The sequence below is a fragment of the Rhinolophus sinicus genome, chromosome 11, assembly GCF_057876585.1.
Source record: "Rhinolophus sinicus isolate RSI-liver-muscle chromosome 11, RSI-T2T, whole genome shotgun sequence".
In the NCBI taxonomy this organism is placed as follows: domain Eukaryota; kingdom Metazoa; phylum Chordata; class Mammalia; order Chiroptera; family Rhinolophidae; genus Rhinolophus; species Rhinolophus sinicus.
The window spans coordinates 5,686,616-5,705,215 of record NC_142511.1 but is presented as its reverse complement, the minus strand read 5'-3'; the positions used below and the strand labels follow the sequence as shown (position 1 = coordinate 5,705,215).

At 40.9% G+C, this 18,600-nt stretch overlaps 1 long non-coding RNA gene across 1 annotated transcript in view; it reads right to left on the bottom strand.

Moving 5' to 3' along the window:
* Positions 1 to 14,725, bottom strand: part of LOC141569361 (uncharacterized) — a 258,046-nt gene extending 243,321 nt beyond the window's left edge. The window contains exon 1 of the long non-coding RNA XR_012492902.2: positions 14,545 to 14,725. This is a non-coding gene — a long non-coding RNA (uncharacterized LOC141569361). The remainder of the gene's footprint in view (positions 1 to 14,544) is intronic.
* Positions 14,726 to 18,600: the final 3,875 nt, after the last annotated feature.

Genomic DNA, 18,600 nt, shown 5'->3' with positions numbered 1-18,600 from the left:
CGGAAGTCAGAGGGTTTGGGGGAAATATAGGAGAGGAAAGATCTGAAGAAGGAGGTCTAATTCTGTGGATAAAGCAACATGTCCTGAATTTATCTCTGAGTACACAGGATATAATATATACATACATATATATATATGTGTGTGTGTGTGTGTGTATATATATATATATATATCATATATGTATATATATACACACACACACATAGGTCACATATATAAACACAGAGAACCTTTTAAAAACAACACAACAGTAATTTAAGAGACCTGTGTAGATGTGGGGATACACTGTGTTTATGGATTGGAAGACTAACTATTGTTAAGATGTCTCTGCTTCCCAAACTGACGTATAGATTCAATGCAATCCCAGTCAAAATCCCAGCAGGATTTTTTATAGAAATCGACAAGCTGATCCTAATATTTACATGAGAATGAAAAGGAACCAGAAGAGCCAAAACAGTTTTTAAAAAGAATTAAGCCTGATTTTCAAGATTTACTATATAAATCAGTGATTCTCTACCAGAGGTGTTTTTTTCCTGCCAGGTGCTATTTAGCAATGTCTGGAGACGCTTTTGATTGTCATGATTCAGGGGATGCTCTAGCATCCAGTAAGTAAAGGCGGGGAATGCTGCTAAACAGCCTGTGATTCCTCCCACAACAATTATCTGCCCCAAAATGTCAACAGCGCTGAGGTTGAGAAATCCTGCTATAAAGCTATAATAATAAACACAGTGTGTTACTGACAGAGGGTCATTATAACACCTAAATCAATGGAAGAGACTAAAAAGTCAAGACATAGACCCATCCGTATGAAATTAATGGATTTTGACAAAGGTGTACAGTTCACTGGAGGAACAATGCTCTTTTTATCAAACAGTGCTAGGAAAATTGTACATTCCTATCCAGGAAAACGAACTTTTTCTCATACCAAATATATGTATGTATAAAGGTTAACTCAAAATGGAACAAAGACTTAAATGTATAATATAAAACCATAAAACTTCAAGGAGACGATCTTTGTGACTTTGAGTTAAAGAGTTGTTAGATATGGCACTAAAAGCATGACCAAAAAAGGAAAAAATGATAAATTGGACTTCACCAAAATAAAAAATATTTGCCCTGCAAAAGACACTGTTAAGCAAAAAAACAAGACCAAAAAAAAAAACACCTACTGACTAAAAAAGTAATTGCAAATCATATATTTGAAAAAGAACTTATATCCAAAATTAAGAACTCTCAAAACTCAACAATAAGAAAACAAGTAATCCAGTTTAAAAATGTCTTTGGTGAAGACATTTCACAAAAGAAGATCCAAGATAGCAAATCAGTACATGAAAAGATTCACTATATCGTAAGTCATTAGGGAAATGAGACATACTACTCACCTAGTGGAATCCTAAAATATAAAATACAACCATAATTGACAACACCGACTGCTGGAACGCTCATATATTTCTGGTCAGAAAGCAAATGATACAGCCATTTTGGAAAACAATTTGACCCTGGCTTACAAAGTGAAATACAAACATATCATACAATCCAGCAATCCCACTCCTAGTTATTTATGCCCCCCCCCCCCAAACACAAAATGTTCACAGTAAAAGCTGTTTGTAAATGTTTACAGCAGTTTTATTCACAATCACTAAAAACTGGGGGGAAACCGCGTGTCCTTCAGTTGGTGAACGGATAAAGAGATTGTGCTATAACCGTACAATGGAACAAAAAGGAACGTATGTACTGATACGCACAACAGCAGGGATGAGTCTCAAATCAGTGCGCTCTGCTAAGTGATGGAAGGCAGGCTGAATACTGCCTGATTCCATTTCTATGACCTTCTGGGAAAGGCCAGACTACAGGAACAGGGAACACAGCAGTGGTTGCTAGAGGGTGATGGTGGGAAGAGGAGCAGACAATCCCTGAGCTGTGCGAGGAATTTTGGGGGTGATGGAACCATACTATAGCTTGATTTTGGTGTTAATTATGGGACTTCATTTGTGAAAACCCAGAACTATAGACTAAATAGAGTGAATGTTAATGTATGTGCATTTAAAATAATACGGGGAAAAGCAAGGGGATATAATTATATCCTTGTGTTTCTCCACTGTTAGAAACTTACTGTCATTGGGATTCGAGCAATCTTTATGAAATAAAACGAGCTGGTTTGAATACGGTGTCCCTCAAGTCCACGTCAGCTCTGAAATTCTACTACTATTATTCTGTGATTTATACTATGTAGAGAACCACAGAACATGGAAGGATGTGTCAAGGAGATCACCGATTTCATTTTTACTGAGAATGATGATGAAGGTGACATGTTGCCTCTTTGGGTGAAATAAATACGGCGACTTATCCCAATGGATCCAAGTCTTTATTACTCAGAACCATTTGGAATGCACAGTTACATGCCGAAGAGGAAAACTAGCAAGTCCGTCTTCCCCATTTCTAGTTCTTCCTGCAGAATTTTGCAATAGCTTTTATTTAAGAATTTCCCTCTTCGATCCAAATAAATATAATTTGGAAAAGGTATCCTTTTCTCTTTCCGAGGAAGCATTATATTAATCTAAGACTCCTGTATAGTATTTTTGAAATACTGGCATAGCATGAATCAGACCAACAAATACAGCTTTTGTGCAAATTCCTGACAAACTGCAACTTCAGTAAGAACTCAGTATAAAGTGCAAGCAAGCATGTAATCTATTCGCACTTATAAACCACTCTATTATTTTATGTAAGGTATTTATACCATTTTGACATTAGTATTCAGAGGAGCTCTGGAAATAAATTTAATGAATAGGGTAAATGAACTGAACTGAGGAGAACCACCGAGAATCAAGCAGACTTGGGTCTTATTCGGTTCTAATGCTTCAATTTACATAAGGTCAGAGCACTGAAGCCCCAGAGAAGGAAAATGACTAGTTGGTCAAGGTTATGAAACATACACGTTGACGGAGCCAGAACTTTAGAAATCAAGTCAGAGAAGCAGTTGCAAATCTTAACAGTTCACATTGAAATCTCAGGATCGCTTCAATTAAATTGATCAAGACACTTAAGTGACTATTCTCCTTAATTTTTGGTTTTAAAGGCAAATCACCAACGATATTTAACAGCTGCCCCTATTCATTGTCATAAATATAAGTCAGACAAAAATCACCCAGAACTTAAATCAACACTGAAATGATAAAAAATAAGGTTTTGTATGACCAGTCTTATTTCACTTTGTCTCGTTTCATCCATTTATCACATATTTCTATTTCATGGTCTAGCAGGTACATAAACTCAGTTCTCCAAAAAGACTATTTCAAAGCCCTCTTCAATGTCAGTGACCTGTTTAATCTCTCCGAGCTGCTTCATTCATATGACAAGGACATCATTCCTACATGCTGAGGTCACAGATAATAGCCTCAGTTGTAGTCAAAGTCAGTTCTGTCTAAATACAGCTATAGAATCCACCAAGTAACCAAATACAAGGGAAGTTTTCCAAAATCAAACAAGTCCATGCGCCTGAGCCAGGTCCAAAGGCAACACTGGACAGACAGAACTGTGTGTCTCCTTGGCAGGTGGCAGGTCCCCACCTGTCGCGCCACAGCGTTTGAGAGGAGGGTTCTAACAAAGAGAGGGTTAAAAGGAAGTGAATCACTTCCCCAAAATTTCTGCTGTTACATCAAGATGTTACCAAGGATTCTGATTTGAAACCCATGGTGCAAAATGGGGATGAAAGGGACTTTCATCACCTACTTTTATTTATAAAAAAAAACCACAATAAAGTTAAATCCACTCATCATATTATCACATGAAAATTATATAAATAAAAACATATGCCTTCTGTTCCCAGCACCCTTCTAGCCTACCTGTCCCAAGGAAACCACAGTTACCAGTTTGTTATATAATTTCAGACACACACACACACATACACACACACACACACTGTTTTTTAATGAGATCATACTGTGCATATTAGACTGAAATTGATAAAAACATATCATAGTCAGGTTTTCAGGTATTTATTTTGGTAGTTCGTGACTTACTCTGCCATTTCTCCATTGGTAGACATAGAAGTCATTTCCAATTTCCTAACTAAAAATCTGGCTGGGGTTCCCAACAAGGTTCCAGGTCAGGAAGAGAAATTAGAGAAACTCTCTCTTGCTGACACACATGAAACATTCATAAAATGAGCAAAGGGTGTGGAGGACATTAAGGACGCCTGGGATTCTAGTAAACCCAGACCTAACTCTACCCCAAGCATTGTGGTAAGTAGTAAATAACATTATAAAGCATCTAGCACAATGTTTGCTTACATCAGAAGTTCAGTAAATGTCACTTTCCTTCCTAGAGTTCTTTTTAGCCTCCAGCGGTTACAGCCTAGTGCAGGGGATTCAAGGGACCGAGAGCCACTGTTGACCAACAGAAACAGGTGTCCAAGACGAAACAAAAGTTCTCTCTGCACAGCCTCAGGGTGATTTTCTCACCATCCTGGGGAATTCTCCACCACCCTCTACAGAGACAGACAAAGGTAGCCTTTTTGTCTCAATTCTGGTTCTGAGAATTTCCATCTCAGTGCCTCAGGGACCCAAGTCTCTTTACACCTGCTACCCAATAGCCATGGGCCATCACACTAGTAGGACTCCTGGGAGGCCCCTGTTATTTCAGAGTGCTGAAAACATCACTACTGACATGAGAAGGTGTCCTATAAAGCCTTCCTTAGCCCCTTTCGGGAGGAACAAATGCTCTCTTCTAACGTTTTCCCAAAGCACGCGTGCCCCTCGTATGATTGTTATATCTCTCATCACATTCTTTTAGTACTGTTTGTTAGTTCCCTGTTTCCTCCACTGAAGTCCTTACTGGAAAAGGCCTTCCCTACTCTTCACCCCGGGACGGCCCAGGGCCTAAAAGAACATGAGATGGGCAGTCAGAAGATCTGAGTTTTACTCTTATTCTGCTAGTAAGTTGCCTCTGATCTTAGAGAAGTCACATCACCTGCCTGGATCAGTGTCCTCATCATTAAAATATCTTCACAGTAAAGGAATGAGACGGACTAGACGTCCTGTATGGCTCCTCCAAGCTCTAACATTTGATACCCATCACTGGTATCTACAACCAGAAATCATGCTAGCAAAAGGGAAAATTACTTACTATCTTATTTATTCTTTTTGTCTGTGATGAAAATGCACGGTTTAATCAGTAAAAATTCGTTACATTTAACTTTCCTATTTGTACTTGGCTATTTCTTAAATTTGCATCAGCAACACAGAAATTATTCCTTAGAGGAGGCTACTTTTCCAAGTGGCTCAGCAAAATACACCAATTATCAGTTGATTTTCTTTTTTCAAAAGTTGACTTTTCCTGACCCTATACGTCAATTCCAGGTGTTTCTACACTCCACACTGGCTAATTATTCTGAAATCACCTCAAAGTATTACCACTATTACCAAGACCCTTTCTAATAGTACTTCAAATAATCATTGTGATAATAAATCATTACATGATGCTTTAAAGTGAACCTTGGTCTTTCACACATACCTCATTTGATTCGTAGTTTAATTATGTTAGATAGCTATAGTAAATACTATGACTGTCTTGATTTCATAGCCTAAAAACCTTTGTGTAGAGAAATTAGATAACTTTCCCAAGATTACAAAGTTAGTAACTAGTAAGCTAGTTACTAGTTAGTAACTAGTGAACCTTTAATATACAAGGGTTGTGACCTTAGATATGTAACTTGACCCTCTGGGTCTTTATCTCTTTAACTAGAAAATAAGGATTTTGAACTAAGTGACTTCCAAGGCTGCCCATAGCGTTAACACTGTGAGTCTAAGAAGGGGGTCCACCCTGTTTGCTCGGCTGCGTAAAGTCCATCTCCATAGTGTCACCCCTTCATGGCGCATCTAGGGACTTCGAGGCTCGGCAGCAGTGACGTCTCCTGAGAGAATCCTCCATGCACCTCCAGGGAGACACCCGAGAGGCAGGTCTAAAACATAAACTAGTTGCTACTTCAGCAGCGTAGGTCTCTGGAGAGAGGTAGGATCAGAACAGTCCTAAAGGTCATCCAGCAGGCACGAGCTTTTTGTACAACAGAAAAATGTTAGTCCCTCTCTAACAGTGGCAGTTAAGTAGCATTGGATTGCTAAAGATTCACAGGACCCAAAATGAGAATGCTGAAAGGATCCAATATGGTGACAGTCGAGATCTATGCCACTGCCACTGGCTTTCACAGGTAGGGGTCTGGAGAAGTCAGGCTCATGTCCCGGTTATCCCCACTCTGTAAGGACTGTGGCTGAACACACTTTCTCTCTCCAGTGACACATGCTCAGGACAACTAGGAATCAGGAAGCCCAAAATGAAATCTCTACTGAGAGTTTTTATATTTTGCTGATCACCTGGGCATATCCCTGCTATGTAACCAGCCCCACAGCAGAGCCTTTCAAAGGTCTCACTAAATCCAGGAGCAAATCATCACTCTGATTCCTATCAAATGCTGACAGGCCACTACGAACTGTGCCAAAACTCCTTAAAGCAGCAACACCGGTAACCAGTGTGTTTCCTGCCTTTACCAGGTCAGTGCATGCAGGAACTGAAGCAAAACAGCTTAGGTTAGTTCCAGTCCTGTTGGAATTAACCCTCACGGCACAGGCAGACTTCCCTCTGTTTTATTTTCCACCTAGAGAGTAAAAAGAAGTGCTGACTGTTTTGGAAACCAAGAGCATCCTGCATCCTAGCCTTTCTATTACTAAAGTGCGTGGACCTAGAAAAGGATGTAGCCCTGTTCCTAAACGTGATAGAACACCATAAACAAGTACTATTTTAAAGTCTCTGGAGGTTTGGTATGTTACCAAATTTTTATACTCATGCAGAGCACCCTGTTTGGACACATGGTGGCATCTAAGGGTCTGACCGTTAATGATGCTCAGTCTTGAGGAGGTGGGGAGCTGTCTTAAGTGTCCATCTCATCTACCAGCTCAATAACCCCCACTCTCCACCTTATGCTCCCCTCAGTCTTTCAGACTCATATTCATCAGCTCAACTTGGCTTGTTAGGTAAGAACTACTAATTTGCTACAAAGTTCCAGTCTCTGGAACCTTCCCATGCCCATGAAGCTCCCAAGTGGCAGGGAAATAATTAAAGGACTATGAGTTCAGGTTTCTTTTGAGCTTCCCTAGCATTGAACCTCACCCTGGGTGCTCTAGAGTTGGAATAAGGCAGAATCTCAATTTTCGGACTCTGTTCAGCTTCAGGGATCAGACACTTCCTTTGAAGACTGATGACACACCATTTTGACTCCTGGAGCTTTGTAATATATTTTGAAATCAGGAAGTGTGATGCCTCCATTATTGTTGTTCTTGCTCAAAACTGCTTTGGCTATTTGAAGTCCTTTGAGATTCTATATGAATTTTAGGATTTTTTTTTCTATTTCTATGGAAAAAAATGCTATTGGGATTTCGATAGGGATTGCATTGAAACTATAGATCACTTTGGGTAGCATGGACATTTTAATGATGTTAATTCTTCCAATCCATGAACATGGAATGTCTTCACATTTATTTGTGTCTTTTTTAATGTCTTCCATCAACGTTTAAAAGCTTTCAGTATACAAGTCTTTCGTCTCTTTGGTTAAGTTCATTCCTAAGTATCACACTTCTGGGAAGATAGCCAAAGGACCTGAAATCAGGATCTCAAAGAGAAATCTGCATTTCCATGTTCACTGCAGCATTATTCACAACAGTCAAGACATGGAAGCAATCTAAATATCTACCACCGATGGATGGATAAAGAAAATGTGCATTTACCTACAATGGAATATTATTCAGCCTTAAAGATGAAGGAAATCCTGCCATTTGTGACAACATGGATGAACCTGGAGGACATTTTGCCAGGTGAAATAAGCCAGGCACAGAAGAAAAAATACTACATGATCCCACTCACATACGCAATTTAAAAAGTGAAACTCATAGACGCACACAGTAAAATGGTGGTTGCCAGGGGAGAGGGAAATGGGGAAGTGTTAGTCAAAGGGTGCGAAGTTTCAGTTACGCAAGATGAATACGTCCTAGAGATCTACTGTACAGCACAGTGCCCATGGGTAACAATATCGCACTGCATGCTTAGCAAGTTGCTTAGATGGTAGATCTTACGCTAAGTGCTGCTATCACGAAAAATAAATAAGAACGACGGGAGGAAACCTTTGGATGTGATAGATATGTATATAGCATTGATTGTGGTGATGATCTCAGGGGTGTATACTTATCTCCAGTAAGTATACCTCAATAACTCCATAAAGGGGTTAAAAAAAAAAGACTGATGCCACTATCAAGCTTAAGTAATACCCACAATTGCCACTAGGTAGCACGAGTGAGCCAAAGGTGTATGCGGGGACAGAAAAAAAAAGGAAAGAAATGAGAAATAGAAATGTATGTAACCAATATTAGTTGAATATTTACTTATTCTTCATAACAGCCCTATATGAGATGAGCATCAGCCTATATGAGATATATCACGTTATGAAACACTACACATACCCTCCTGAATTAGCTTTTCATGTCCTCAACTTAATGTCTTAATATCCCAGAGGGGGATATGTAGTCATCAGACACGTGATAAAACATTAAAAATGAGAGCAAATGAAATCATCAACATACATTTCTAAATACAAGTCACTGTTCTATTTGTTCTACCATTGTATGAATTTCAACTGTGCCTCATTCCAACTCTCTCATGTTCATGTGAGTCAAGCTTGAAAATCAGTATTATTCCCACCCTCCCCTTGTGCAGTAAAGGAGGCTAAAGCTCAGAGATAACAGTCCCTCACAATCACAGCACCAGCAGAGCTGCAATTCAAATCCACATCTGCCTGGCTTCAAAGCCGTTTGTCTTTCAATTAAACCATGAACCTTGTAGGCAGGGTCCCTGCAGCCTAACTAACATTATGTAGTTTCCTGAGGGACCAAAGAAAGAAAAAGGCCCCTTTATTTCTGGAAAGGAGCCTCAGGTCATACTTCATCCAAGCTTCTCTTCTGACAGTCAGGAAGTGAGCGATATGGCCAAGACCACCCAGCTAATTAGACACAGAGCTAAGACAAAAACTCGGTTCTCCAGACTAGTTACATAGGAGAGGCAGACACTACAGATGAAAGAAGAAGAAAAGGCGAGGTGGCAGAAACCACGACTCCGGGATGACACCAACAGAATCACTGCTTATAATTATCTCGTCCTTCCAAAGGTCAGGCGCCCTCCAACCACCCTGTGAGGGCACTGTTTCTGGTGACCTCTCGGCATCAGGTTCCCCTTTTCCTGGAACAACACGCATATTTTTCTTTGGGGAAACTGCCTGCCCTATACCCTTTGCGTGGTGGTTGATGTCGGTTTGACCCCACCCTCAACTCCGGAAGTGAGCCTGACCTCTATCATCCCACCCCTTTGGCCCACGATTGTTCCGAGTGTGCTCATGAGCTAATTGGAGACAGGAGACATTTGCTGAGAACAAAGGAAGTACTAGGAGAGACTCTCTCCTCTTTTAGGTAGTGGGAGGGGAGGATGTCAAGTTCTAGAACTGCCACCTCCAATGTGGCTTCCCTAAGGCAAAGACAGCCTGAAGCTATAGCCGATACATGGAGGAAGACAGAGCAAGAGAACTGCAGAGAAATGAAACTAGACGCCTGATGACATTGTGAATCTCTGGGTCAAACCACACCTGAAATTATACCTACTTGAGGACTTCACAGGTACACGAGCCAATACATTTCCCTTAAGCGAGCTGGAGTTCTCTGTTACTTACAACCAAAGGTGTCTTAACTGATGCATGTATGTACTAGCATTATCCCTGCTGTAAGAATAAGAAAATGGGGACTCATAAAATTGCCCCATGTCACGTTATTCGTAAGAGTTAAGATCTGACCCAGAGCTCTCCAGCCACCAAACTACCAGCTATCGATACAAATTACAGCCTTCACATGCCAACATCCCAAATGGAGGGAAATGCCTCTTTCCCTCTGGTTTTAGCTAGAAGCTGCTGCTTAGTCCTTTCTCTTAATCCTCGTACTCTCAATGGCATCGCCTTTCAATTACCTCATCTAATCACACTCACAGGGCTAAGAGGTCACTAGATAGACAACATGAACTCAGGAGGGCAACTATGACTGTTGTACCTGATTTCAGAGGTGAGATATATTATTATAGAATGACTCCTGGCCCAGGAATTGATTACATGTTTTCCCTATGGATTTTTGATTGTTTCCTCTGCCGAGACATAGTCATTTCTGGATCTCTGGTGACATCACAGAAAAAAACGTCTAGTCATTGATGGACATTGCCAGGAAAAGCAGAGTCAAAGCACACATTGGGACAATGTGGCCTGGCAGACACACTGCTCATAGCACACTGGTCAAGAGGGAGAGAGGTTGATCACAAACGAACCCACAGCATCATTGGGAGACCTGTGTGACGCCATTTTAGAACTTTTCTGTCTCCAAGCACAGATTCCACCTGGAAAGGGAAAAAGGTTCCCAAATGTCCCTATCCCCAACTATGCTGAAATTGCTCATTGCTCACTTAGTCAAACTTACAAAATCACCCTTTTCTAAAGTGGAACTGCGGGATTTAATCATCCTTTAAAAAAAAAAAAAAGTCCCAAGAAGAGGAAACTGTTCAAAATAGTTTCCAGTGAGATCCACCAAAAAGACTTTTCAAAACTGTCTTCTCACAAAGTAAGATGACTATACGAAGTCACGTATGTCCCTTGGAAGCTAAACTCTTTAGTCTCTGGGATGGAAATACTCTTTCTCATATTTGCTCTTCAATCCACTTTTTCTTTCTTTTTTTTTTATTTCACTATCACTCTGACCTTTTCTATCTTTCTCCAAACACATCTCCACCTCCATGGCCTACTTGTCCATCGCCTCCGTGCGAACGGAATCTGAAAGGTATACCCCACCAGCTGGGCTTTTGATGTGGGTTTTGCTACATGGTTTTCTCATTGACTATTCAAAATAATTTCAACTATTTTTTTCAATTATGATATTTGGTTTTCTGTTTGTCCTTTAGGTCTCCCCAGAGTGTCAAAACAAGATGAGTCTCTGCATTTTTTCCACCACATGAGAGTGGCTCGCAGGAGGGAGAGGATGGGGTGAGGATAGGAAACCCTGCTGAGGCATGAGGGGAGGAAGATGAAAGGTAAAGCTCTAAATGGCGCCAACACCTCTTCTGTCAAGAGGGAGAAAAATAATACCTTTTGGGAGGTTTACACATGGCTCTAGGGGGTAAGTCCGAAAATAACTTAATCCTCACATCGACTGAGTACTATTTTATGAAAAGCCATTATTACAGTATATTAAGAAGTTCAACTGTTGAACTATGGGCCAGTCAGTTTATCTGCACACACGCTGTTGTGAAAAACACTGGAAGAAGATCGTGCCTGCTGGATGACCTTCAGCACTGTTCTGATCCTACCTCTCTCCAGAGACCTACGCTGCTGAAGTAGCAACTAGTTTATGTTTTAGACCTGCCTCTCAGGTGTCTCCCTGGAGGTGCATGGAGGATTCCCTCAGGAGATGTCACTGCTGCCGAGCCTCGAAGTCCCTAGATGCGCCATGAAGGGGTGACACTATGGAGATGGACTATAAGCAGCCAAGCAAACAGGGTGGACCCCCTTCTTAGACTCACAGTGTTAATGCTATGGGCAGCCTTGGAAGTCACTTAGTTCAAAATCCTTATTTTCTAGTTAAAGAGATAAAGACCCAGAGGGTCAAGTTACATATCTAAGGTCACAACCCTTGTATATTAAAGGTTCAGGAACAGAACCTAAACCAACATTTTCCCACCATGGCTTGCTTTCTTTCATCAGTTTTGGCAAATTTGTATAAATCAGATTACCAAATGTCAAAATCCCTGAATTTCAGTGCAGTGTGGGTATTTGTGAGTGGAGGAACAGATTTCTTTCCTGGCTGATTGGGGGGGTAGGGGGGGTGGGTAGACAGGGGAATTAGATCTACTTTGCTTTAGCAAGAGTCAACCAAGTTCTTCTCTCTCATCAAAATCAGTGGTTCTCCAACTTTAAGAAAGCTAATTAAAATGCACAATCCTGGGTCCTACACAGATTTTTGATTGAGTAGACTGGGAGGGAGCCCAGAAAACCGCATTTGAAATAAATACCGCAGATGGTCCTTGGTCTACACTTTGAGATAACGCATTCTAGCAACCCCACCACCCCACAGATATATATGCACACAGCAGTTCTACATGATCCATGTGAATGATGCAATGGTAGTGAATCTTCAGCACAAGGAGGGATTACTTTCCTTTTCTTCTCCTACTCTTCCTCGTATGATTACTTCTTCTCACCACCCTTTTGCTTTCCCCTTTTCCCACTGTTTCCTTCCCCATCTTTGCATGCTCAACTATGAATCATGGAAAACAAAAAGGGGAGCAGAAGAAGAGGCCTCACTTGTCTTGAGTTTCTGAACACCAAACTGTCATTTGTTATTGTCCTTCTTAAATTCAGTAATTTTTCATGAGCCAAGTACTGATGGTACAACCTCTTCTTTTTTTTTTTTTTGTTTCCATTGCTAAAAGCTTTTGAAGCTCTACAAGGCAATAGATTGGAGAGGTAAAAACAAAGGAAATTCAGTCTAATCAATTTTATGGATTGCTTGGAGAAAGACTTATTGGAAGAACTGAAGCTAGAGAAAAAGAATATCAAACGCAAATTTGTTCACTCATTCTTTCATATATTCTAACATCAACAACTATATTTTATCTTTGGGTCAAAGTATGAGATACAAATAAAACAGTTTTCATGGTGGTTAGAGAGTCATTCAAGACATAATGAAAAATTAAGAAATCAAAGAAAATCAAATAGAAGACAGAAAAATGCTTTTATAATATCACATCAACATTGTTTCTTCTCTAAAGCTGGTGAATCTCCCTTCATGCACACACAAAACAAATCTTTACTAAAGTCACTCCATCAATCTTGGATTGACTTCTGCCAAGCTCCTGACAAAAACAAATGAAGATGGGTTTACTTTGCCTATTTTCATTCCTCTAAGTCACTGGTCATTAACCTGGCGTCTTCTGATTCTCCAGGAGCCCAGGGATAGCATAGAGTGGCTCCATGACGTTGGATGGGGGGAAAAATGCATCTTGATTTTTATTACTTTTGAACTGGTATTTAATGTATTCTTTTATGAATGCAGAAAATAAACCACAGTAATATTAGCAGTATCTTTGACTGCTAATAGATATCACAGATACTTTTCTTACCACATTAGTTATACGAATGTTTAGTGTTTGCATTCATCACTATATTACACTCTGTTTGCAGACCATCCGATATACCTCATCATTTAATGTGTTAACATGCATTAACATAGCACAACTTTTCATACACAGTGACATAGATATACTTCAATACAATTTATTTCCTTATAATCCTCTGTACTTTGTTTTATGTACATAAAATACTATTTTAAAAAAGAGGTTCATAGAATAAGAAAGTTAAGAACTGCAGCAATAAACTCTCGCTACTCTAATTCTGTCTCAAATTAGATACTCTCTAAAGAAAACATATTAGCTTAGGTGTCCATACGAATTCCTGCAATGAGCACAACTTAATATTATGCCTGTGGATTTTGAATGATCATGTATGGAAGAGACATTGATTTATAGGACAGCTCTGCAGGCATGACCGTTTCTTTATTCATTATAAAGAAACTCCCTAAATTAACTTCTCTTAGGGATTTCATGCCAAAAAGAAAACAATACTCCAATAGATTTTTATGATTCCCTTTATCAAATAACAAGAACTATCTCTCTGTTTTTCAGTTGTTGTCATCCTGCTGAGGCTGCCAGGAAGATCAGAGCTACTCAATGTGGTACCTGATTTTACAGACAATATCATCCCAATTTTGGTTAACATGGCCTCTATTCCCTTAAAATAGTTTCTGTTATACTATTTTAGCTATCCTGTGCCACAGGTTTTTTAAAAACATGTTTTGGCCAAACATTTTTTTTTTTTTTTTTAAAGTAGGAAGAGTGAGAATTACGAACAAATCGTTCTTAATGGCTTTGAAGAATATTATAAGTGCTTCCGTCTAGATATTGTCCAAGTTCTCTCCAATCCTAGGGAAAGGAAGATCTTGAGTAGGGTCTTTCCTTTCCCCCCATCTTACTTCTGGAAGCTTCCGGAGTCATCAATGTCCATGAGCACCACAACCCCTAATCAACTGCGAGAAATGAAGGAGCATCTGTCCCCGACGTGACAACTTGTTATGGGGGATCAGGCAGGCCCTGCCCACCACAGAAAGATTCCACTAGTGTTAATAGAAATAATCAACCCCCATGACATTCCGGTGATTCAGTCCTCCCAGGTATTCATGAACAGTTATGCAAATATTCACAAACTGCAGGACTTTGCCTTTTAAGGAATTGCTCACAAAACCAGAATCTGATTTTTTAAATCAATGTTAATTGTCACCCACCCACTTTCCTCCTTCTTCCATCCTCACTCTCCGCCCACCCTCCCACCCTCCCCATGCACACGTACAATCCAGGTTCACTCACCTAATGGAACCTCCCAGAGACTTCCCAAGGCTTCCCAAAGGCTTCCAGGAAAATCAAAGGGATAAGGTTCTGAGAGACTAGTGTGAACCCATGGGGATCACTTCAAATCAGGAATGGGACTCCTTGAGACTTACTCTGAAGGAAGCACCCATTGTCCCCACCCACTAAATGTTGATTTGGGCCTGACTCATTGTTAGTGAGAGGAAGTAATGAGTTTTCTTCGTGAGTTCCTGATAAAGAATAAGGAGGGCTGAGCGGACGAACTTCAGTTCTGCCCTTGACCTTCCGAAGACCTAGGCATATATTTTACCCAGGAGTTTCCCAGCAATTGCTTAAATGACTGAGCTACTCAGTACAAAGTACTCGGATATCTTGTGAGGAAATACTTACCACTACCCACACAAGAGCTCCACTTATAATAAATAGCAAAGGATAGGAATGGTTTTGTGCTTACAGAGTAGTGGTCAACTGAAAAAAAATGAAAAATAAAGAAAAAAGGCACAAGAAATCAAAAGCTGAGGCTGAGACTTAATTTCCAAATTGACCTTGCATATTGATGGGGAAGCTAGCATGAGATGAGACTGGGGAAGTCGGCAGGGGCCAGACCATATGGGGGAAGAAGGCCACAGGCAAGAGTTTGGATTTTATCTTTAGAGCAACAGAAAGTTACTGAAAGGCTTAACACAGGGGGTGGTGTGATCTATGTTTTTTAAAGGACACTCTGGTTGCTGAAGTTAAAATGGAGGAGCACGTGAGCTACTCTGTTTCTCTCTTACAAGCTGTTCATTGCTTGGATTGAATTTCATTTTTCAATTGTACAGAGCAATTTTCCTCTGTCATACCAATCCCAAGGGCTTGAGTCCCAAGTGTAAAAGAAGGATCGCTCTCTCCTCAATGAAATGGGTTGGCCTTTTTCTGATCATTTCATTTCATTCTTTAACCTACACACTACAGAACGCAATTTTTCTATTAAGCAAATGCAGCCTCTCCTGTTGAGACGGAAGTTTCAGAAGGGACGTACAAGCAAGGATAAAGAACGAAATTACCCCAAGCAGCCAGTCCCATCTGCTGGGTCCACCCAGCATCGATTGGGTATGGGTGTGGGGAGAGGGTTGGGTACAGACTTCAAAGCCAGATTACCCTCTCGGGCATTTTGCAGCTATCTTAAAGACAAATGCCTAGGCTAGCAGAAAAGAAGAAAGCAATGTTCTCATCTCTTCTCCCCCACACCTCATTCCCCAACCTCATAAAGAGTAAGAGTTCAGCCTGCAAAGCTGATCTGATTTGCAGCTGCGGAGCGCTGAGGCATGACCATTCTATGTACCTGGGACTCTGCAAGCCTCCTCAAGTTGTTTGATCGTGCACTACTTGGAACAGTGAATAACATTCCACCCCCATGGGGTTGCCTGATTAAACAAAAAGTAAAAGTTGACAAATAGAGGGAAAGAGTGACAAGCTCCGACACCTTCTATCTGCAGTGGAAATCAACGCTCAGCAAACAAGCGTGAACGAGAGACATCAAAAGAAAGGGCTTTAGCTGCTCAGCGTGTTTACCGCCTGTCTGCTGAAGCAGGTGTCTTCTCATGCAGAAACCGGTGGCACAGGGGATACCCATGGTGACCTCTGCCTCCTCCACCCACTCGGAGAAGAAACAGATATCCCCAATATCTTTCAAGCACTAAGTTGTTTTAAGAACAACAAAATAAATACACGTAGAAATAAAAGAACAACCATGCGGTCTCACTGAGTTTTAGGCAGGAAAATGAAAAATAGACATGTCAGAGAGAATGACACATTTGGAACCAAATTCCATGCCTCGAGGCATGGAGTACCCTTTTCTCAAGAAGCCACCAACCAAGGACCTTCATTCACTTGATGATGTCATCATCCAGGAGTTCTTCATTCCACGTGAATTAAACCCTGGTCACTGCACTTGCCACTCTTTTCCCCCTCAAGTCAATTCTTGTATTTATTGCTGAAATCTGTAGTCTCTCCCTCTCCCTCTTTTTCTCTTCTCATATATAATTTTTTAGAGAAACTTAAATGTTTTGTCAAAGTTAAGGATTTGAAGGTGAACTATTGGTTCCAACAGACTCTTGGAAAAGCACTAAGGCTCTTAATTAAAACACAGGTTTAAGCCCAGCGTACTTAAATTCAAGCTGAAGACAGAATAAATGTCAAGTACTGCTTGTTTAGATTCCACACCTAAGCGTCTGCATAGTTTTCCAAAATGAAAATGAGACGGTAGTTTTCAAGTTACTAGCACAGCTAAATACTCAGGAAGGCTTCATACCTCTTTCAGAAAAGGTGAAGGAGACCATTGTTGCAGGTCATCTGTAAAAGGTCATTGAGAGGACGCTACCACACAGTGACCTGTGAGTGGGACCCAGGCAAAAAGAGGCTCCTCACCCCTCCTCTGTCCTTTGAATGTAGGTCCTGCACACCATTCCCACAGTGGGAACCAGTTCAAGGATTCAGCCTTGAACGGGTAATATGGTATTGAGACCACTGGACTGAGGACGGGACTGACCCCCATAAGGCCTCTAACAAATCCCACATTTGTAAACCCGTGGACCATCAGAGTCAGGCAACAGAGTCAGGGGAGCTGCACAGGTACCTGGAGGCCAGATGAGTAGGTAAGCGTCATTAAAAATTTGAAGTTAAACTCTAAGTCCATGAAAAGCCATAGCAATGAAGAGAGAGACACATCAAGTGTGTGATTGTAAAAGAACATTCCAGGAGCAGGGAAATGGATGGAGGTCAAGCATGGAGCAGGAAGAGCAGGTAAAGAGAGGACCAGGGTGGAAAAGTAATGTGAGGGAGGGAAAGCATGAAAGTGGAGGACTTAATAATGGGTTGGATGGAGGGGTGAAGGAGATGTAGTCAACACAAATAACCCCAGGATCTCTGGCCTGGCCAAGGAGGTGATGGGCAATGTCATGTACTGAACTTCAGACGGGGGAAGGTGGAGCAGGCAGGATGGTAGGGGAGGACCATGAGTTCAGCTTGAGGGATGTTCAATTTGAGAGGCAGCCAAGTTCACTCTCTCTGTAAAAAAGTACGTTGATCAAAGATTTAAACAGACTCAGAAATCTGGGGACCTAATTTACAACACTTACTTGGGTACCTGGAATAGTGATACACAGCTGAGCTCCCAAGACCACCACACACACCTGACCCTTGTCATTTTCCAGCTGGTACAGCTACCAGAACCTCCCACGGGGGTGTGGGGACTCCTCTTTCCTAAAGATCATCAAAATGATCCCAATGCAGGGAGTCTGCACGCTGAGGTGACTCCAGGTGAACTTCAGTGGCATCAAAAATAAAAGTGAACCTTAAAAATGGGTTCTACTCCACTGTCTGAGCTTCTCATGTACAATAAACGTTATCTCCCTCCAGGAGAGTCATGCCATCGTGACAATCATTGTTTATTGTGTCCCAAAGGGGCAATGCAGGCCATTTCAGCACATGACCTTCCACTGGCCCTAATACTCAGGTCCACACAGAGGAAAAGAAAGAGCCACAGAAAATCATTTGAACACTTCACATCTGGTCTCATGAGTCCATTGGCACAATTAAGCAACATGACTGTACGCTCAGCTAGTGAAAACCTATTTCACTTCTATGTGCTGTTATGTATATTTAATAACTATCAATCACTGTATGTGAGGCATAGGTACAAGCAAACGATCTGAACTATATTTTCCTTGAGAAGGAAAAAATGGACAATCATCAACTGTGTGAAAGTATTAGAAAGTTCCTCTAATCAAGCCACCTAAAGGGAGTGTCCTTTATTTATGGAGCACATTATTTGGAATCTAATTGGATTTTTAAGGTGGTGGTGGGAGGGAAGGAGGGAGGGAGTGACAGATGGAGGGAGATTGATTGGTTCTGGGTTTTGTTTTTTTTCTCTCTCCCCTCTTGTTTTTGTTTTTGGACTGGATAAGGGGCACACAATGAGTAGCTGGCTTCACGGGAGAATAACTCTATCAAACAAAAAAGAAACAAACAAAAATGTCTGCCTCTGTCCAATGGCTATAACCACAGCATTACGTG